The sequence below is a fragment of the Pseudonaja textilis genome, chromosome Z (assembly GCF_049901715.1).
Source record: "Pseudonaja textilis isolate UNSWEBS1 chromosome Z, rPseTex1.2, whole genome shotgun sequence".
Lineage (NCBI taxonomy): Eukaryota > Metazoa > Chordata > Lepidosauria > Squamata > Elapidae > Pseudonaja > Pseudonaja textilis.
Window position 1 is genome coordinate 3,502,604 of NC_142008.1, and position 6,839 is coordinate 3,509,442.

Consider the following 6,839-nt stretch of genomic DNA (forward strand, 5'->3'; position numbering starts at 1 on the left):
CTTTGTCTTAAAAGAGCAATACCCAGGCTATGCTGATTCACCCTCAATTGCATCAGCCTAACATTGCACCAGACTCACAGCAGCTGGCAGCTATTAAATTTTATACCTCAACATCGTTGCTGCTCTTCTCTGCACTCTTTCCAGAGTCTTTTTTATATCGCGATCACCAAAACTGGATGCGGTATTCCAAGTGTGGTTTTACCAAGACTTTTTAAAGTGGCATTAACACTTCATGGGATCTGGATTCTATCCCTCTGTTCATGCAGCCTAGGACTGCATTGGCTTTTTTATTTTTTATTTTTGCTGCTACAACACATGGCTGGCCACTTTTCTCACCACTGAATTTCATTTTGTTAGACAGGGCCCTGTGTTCAAGTCTGTCTATAGTCAATTGCGGGTGAAGAACAAATTCTCTGCTGTCAGGCTGGTTATTTGAACATCAACATAGAGAAGATGATGGCCAAGGACGGTGATCAAAGATGGAGATTTTGGGATCCGTGGGCCATCAGAGGTTAAACAGCTTTTTAGTGAAGGCACAAAGCAGCCTTCTTTCTTTCTTCTATTAATGCCTCTTCACAGTTAATGGAAATATTATATAACGAAAAAGAGAGATGAAATGATCTCACTGCATTTTGAAAGGCAAAACGCATAAGAGGATTAAGAGTTTTTTAACTATCTCCATCAGCCGCCTTTTTAGTTTTTGCAGGAAGAAGCCACTTACAAATTAAAAGTTGCTGGACACAGAATAGATGGACTACTGTTGAGCTGTTGAGAGGTGCATCTTAATTTTCCTACATCTTTATTTCTATTAACTGATCCAAAATATTTCTGAGGCTAATTGCTATGTATGGGAAGATAACTGTTAATGTATTTCATTTTAAAGCAAGATGAGGGGCTTGGGCCTTGAATGAATAAAGTCTTCAAGTCAAGGTGGATTTGAGGACATGTTTGCCCAGTTTTTTAGTCAATAGAATAGAATAGAATCTGGGAGGAACCTTGGAGGTCATCTAGTCGAACCCCCTGCTCAAGTGGTGGCTGTCCAGTCTCTTCTTAAAAACCTCCAGTAATGAATCACTCACAATGTCTGAAGGCAAGCTGGTTAATTGTCTTCACTGTTAGGAAGCTTCTCCTTAAATTCCAGGTTGCTTTTCTCCTTGATTAGTTTCCATCTATTGCTTCTTGTCCTGCCTTCAGGGGCTTTGGAAAATAAGTTGACCCCAGGTGGGCGTGGCCTACTGGACCTTCCAGAGAGCCGTTTTTCACCTTCCCAGGTGAAGGCTGGAGGCTTCCCCCGGGCCTCTGGGAGGGAGAAAACGGCCTCCTCCGGGCTCTGGAGGCCCCCCGGAAGCTGGAAACAGGCCGGTTTCAGACTTCCAGAAGGCCCGTTTTTCCCCCTCCCAGAGCCTCTGCACAGACCCTTCACTTACCTGCATCGAGAATGGGCCACCTGGGGACTCCTGGGAGGGGCAGGAGGGGCCAGCCGGTTGATTGAAACACCAGTTTGGTGAAACAGAATGAAAATATAACATCTGCTTCACCCGAACCAGCGTTTGGTTTTTTTTGTTTTGGGGGGGGTGGTTTTTTTTTTTTTTTTTTTTTTTTTTTTTTTTTTTTTTTAAGGTGGGGTTTTTTTTTTTTTTTTTTTTTTTTCCTTTTGGTTTTTGTTTTTAGGGTTCTTCTTGGGACTCCAAGGTCCTCTCACAGTAACTGTTTTGGAGCTGGCTCATGTAGTTTGGTTTTTCCTTTTTGGGTGTCCTTGTTGCTCCCACAGCTTGGTTGTGTTCCTGAAGACATTTCATGACCCAGCTAGGTAACATAATTAGTGCCAGGAGGAGTGGGGTTTAGAAAAAGGAGGAGGAGGAGGAGGAGGAGGGGAATTGTGCAATCCTCGATGCTCATTGAGATAGGTTGCAGACATTTCATGACCCAGTTAGGTAACAACATCAGTGCTAGAAGTGAATGGGGTTTGCTCTTTATTTATATACAAGTGGCTTGCCCTATCAGTGTTGGTGACAGTGTCCTTGGTAGTTAGGCTGCTGTTTACTGTTAGCTTACACAGCTAACAGAGATTACAACATCCTACCCATTTCCACCCACCCAAGCTCACTTCTCACCTCTGAAAGGACCTAATGGTAAAGACTGCAAGGATGACACCATTAAAGCCAACCTCTTTAACACATTCTTTGGCTCAGTATTTGTAAACAGCAATGGATCGTGTCCAGTATTTCCTAGCTGAACACAGACAACTACAATGATCTAATACATATCGATTTTACAGAAGACAATGTTGAGAAAGCACTACCCAATCTAAAACCATCTCTATCTATTGGAATGGGCAGAATATGTGCCTACTTTTTCAAAAAGCTATCCACTGCCATAGCCGAACCTCTAAGCATAATCTTTGAAAAATCTTTCAGGACCAACTCCTTGCCTAACCTATGGTCAAAAGCCACGGTCATCCCCATCTTCAAAAAGGGAGACCCCAGCCTAGTCGAAAATTACAGATCAATCTCCTTATGCTGCGTCACCTCTAAAGTCATGGAATCAATTATTAACCAATCCATCATCCTCCACTTAGAGACAAACAACCTACTCTCTAATAAACAATTTGGTTTCAGGAAAAAACTATCATGTAATCTGCAACTCTTACACTGCAAAAACATATGGACTACACAACTCGATCAGGGCCAAGCAATAGATGCAATCTACATAGACTTCTGTAAAGCCTTTGATTCAGTGGTACACAACAAACTACTCCTAAAACCAAAATCTTATGGTATCTCTGGACACCTACATAACTGGATAGAAGCATTCCTGTCAAATAGACAACAAATGGTCAAAATTGGGAGCGTCCTATCAAATTCTGTACCTGTCAACAGTGGTGTCCCCCAAGCCAGTGTTTTAGGACCAACTCTCTTCATACTCTACATAAATGACCTCTGTGATCATATCAAGAGCAACTGTGTTCTCTTCATTGATGATGTAAAGTTGTTCAATACCACAGACAATACGGCTACCCTTCAAAAAGACCTTGACTATGTATCAGAATGGTCAATCAAATGGCAACTTCAAATCTCAACAAATAAATGCTCTGTCTTACATATTGGCAAAAAAATAATAATCAGAAAATAGTTGTTAGCCTAATCCTATGTAGCTTTTTCTCTTGTAATATTATACTAAACTGGAGCATACGAAACATTTGCTAGACCAATACTTGAATACAGCTCATCGGTCTGGAACCCACATTACATATCTGATATTAGCACAGTTGAGAAAGTCCAGAAATATTTCACAAGAAGAGTTCTCCACTCCTCTACTCCTTGCAGAATACCTGATGCCACCAGACTCGAAATTCTAGACCTAGAAAACCTAGAACTACGCCACCTTCGGTCCGATCTAAGTACAGTATATAATGTCCTACCTGTCAATGAATACTTCCTCTTCAACCATATCAACACAAGAGCAAACAACAGATACAAACTCAAGGTTAATCGCACCAAACTTGATTGCAGGAAATACAACTTCAGCCACAGAGTGGTCAATGTCTGGAATACTCTACCTGACTCTGAGGTTTCTTCCCCAAACCCCAAAAACTTTAACCTTAGACTGTCTACTATTGACCTCACCCCTTTCCTAAGAGGTCTGTAGGGGGCGTGCATAAGCGCACCAATCGTGCCTACCGTCCCTGTCCTATTTATATTTTTATTATTTTTTATTTTTCTTATATGTATCCATAACTATGTTTTTACTTATACCTATTATCTTGTAAGCAATTGACAAAATAAACAAACAAACAAACAAACAAACACCAAGGATCCCACAGCTGAACTCAGAGCTATAAATATTCTATCAATATCACCTATTTTCTGTGTGTTTTTAATATTTCACTCTTTGGCTAATAATCTTGGATCTCCTAGTGGTCTCCACTCAAGTGCTAAGCAGATAGATAACAGAGTTGGAAGGGGACTTGGAGGTCTTCTCATCTATCCCACGGCCCAAGCAGGAGGCCCTCTACTGTTTCAGACAAATGGATGTCTAATCTCTTCTTTAAAACCTCCAGTCCGCAACTCCTGAAGGTATCTGACGCCCACCAAAAAGGAAGGAAGTATTGATCTGTCCTAATTTGGGGGTAGAACTTGAGGCAAGTCAGTTCTGGTTGCGTGATAGCTTCACACACCATCCGTTTTAACTTGCATCAATCTACATTTTGCAACAAGCTGCTTTAATGCTATAAATCTTTTCCAGAAATATCAAGGATTTTCCATTAGGAAAAAATGAACAACTTCTCCAGGGGTTTGTTGGTGGGCTGATCCTTTTCTTTTGCCCTCTTTTTTTTTTTTGTTTTTTTGCACACATGTGTTTTTCATTTGTGTGAAGGCAAAGGAAAGCAAGTCTATAATCTACCGTCTGCCAAATCAAACACTATTTTCTAAAATATGTATATTGTAAACCGGGACTTCAGGCCAATTCAGAACATTGAAAAAACAAGTTGCCTTGAACGCTTCATTTTTATTTATTCGGAGTTTTATTGAGCAAAAAAAATTAAATGTATGTTGATAAGCATGTTTAAAATCCTGGAAAGTTTTTTTTAATGAGACAATGTTTAGGTAAATATGTAACGGTTGTCTTTGACTTACAACCACAACCAGAATTTAGTTTGCTAAATTTAGGTTGCTTAAGAAAGTTCAAAACATTCTCAAAGATCCATCCCATCTAGGGTACCTTTTTTTTAACCATCTGGCAGAGGTACAGAATAATAAAAATAAGGACAAATAGGCTGAAAAACAGCTTCAATCCCAGGGCAGTAGCTCTGTTGAATTCTGCTGTATAGTGCAGTGTTGGTGTGGTGTCGGGGGTTTCAATTAAATGTGTGGTAGTGTGAAGGATGTGTGTTTGTGTTTATTTTCATGGTCATGATGTGCACTGAAGATGGTGTTTGATTTCATTGTACAAGGTGCAATGACAATAAAGTAGACTAAACTAAACTAAGCAGGGAAGTTGTTAAATGAGTGAAATATTAAATAATAAGAGGTTAGCCTGTCCCCTCACAGTAGCATAGTAACAAAATAAAAACTTCTTTCATTAAAAAAACAACTAATATTTCATGTACAGCTGACTAGAAACTTCTTAGAGGTAGTCCTCAATTTATGACCATAACTGAACCTAAAATTTCCATTGCTAAGTGAGACAGTTTTTAAGCGAGTTTGCCCCCTTTTACAACCTTTTTTGCTCTACTTGTAAAGTGAATCATTATAGTTGAGCGAATCACTGCAGTTGTTAAGTGAATCCAACTTCCTCCATTGATTTTGCTTGTTGGAAACTGATCCGGGAGGATGGAAATATCCATCAATCGACCTCAGGATACTGCAATCATCTTAAATACATACTGGTCATCCAAAAATTCAAATTTTGATCACGTGACTGTGGGGTTGCTGCAATGGCCATAAGGACGACGAGGGTTGTAAGTCAGCCTGAAAATCAGTGTAATTTCCATTCCAGGCTCCATTTTGACGCATCTTTTTTACATCGTGGTGACCAAAACCAAATCCAGTATTCCAAGTGTGACCTTACTAAGGCATTATAAGGCACTCTTAACACTTCACATGATCCTGATTCTATCCCTCTGTTTATGCAAACTAGAATTGTGTTGGCTTTTTTGGCAGCTACTGCACACCGTAATCACAATGTAAGAAAGATGTTGAGACTCTGGATAGAGTGCAGAGAAGAGCAACAAAGATGATTAGGAGACTGGAGGCTAAAATGTATAAAGAATAGTTGCTGGAACTGGGTATGTCTAGTCTAGTGAAAAGGAGGATTAGGGGGTGACATTATAGCAGTATTTGAGGGGCTGCCCCAAAGAAGAGGGAGTCAAGCTATTCTCCAAAGCAGGACAAGAAGTAATGGATGGAAATCAAGGAACCTAGAACTAAGGAGAAATTTCCGGACAATTAGAACAATTAATCAGTGGATTAATTCACATTAATTCACAACTTGTCTCTAGAGGTTGCAAATGCTCCAACACTGGAAGTTTTTAAGAAGAGATTGTATAACCGTTTGTCTGAAATGGTGTAGGGTTTCCTGCCTAAGTAGGGTGTTGATTAGAAGACTTCCGAGGTCCTTTCCAATTCTGTTATTCTAATTCTAGTCCTTGGTTGTATGAGCACTTCACATTGTCTCTACTCTGTTCCTCAGTGATGAGTGTTAAGATCTGGAGATCACTTCTGGTGACATCTGTCTTTTATTAGATGGGATGTGACCGGCGAAAGTTTGGTTCCTCCAAATGAGTCATCATTTTGAGTGACTCAAGAGGAACTTCTTGCATTTAAGGACCGAAATGAAGCCTTCCTCAAAGGATCAGAAGGCTGGAGAAATTTCAGAGGAGCTGTAATGTGTATTTTGGGTTGAATTCAGTGAGCATGGCCTCATTAGCCATCAGAAAGAATGCAGCGGCCTTTGGGGAAGGCGGCTGACCAACTAATGCTTCTGGAATGAGCTAACAAAGAGATGGCTCTGCTCTGATTTGTACACAAAGAACCACAGAGAACTACTACTTTTATTGAGAAAAATGACGGGGAAATTTTGAACAACAGCCTCCAGGTTTCTGCAAGATTGCCATGGTGCTACTTAGAGTTATAGTAGTGCAGGAACGGCAGAAGCAGGCTCCATCTTGACTTGATGATAAGCTGGATTGAAAATTAGAGCCAATACGAGAGAATATTGGTAGCTCAAGGTTGAACTGTGGAATTCTTAGTGCTCTCTTGAGTTTGGTGGTTTTCATGCAGACATTTCGTGACCCAACCAAGTTACACCATCAGAGCTAAAGGGAGTGGGATTTGTGG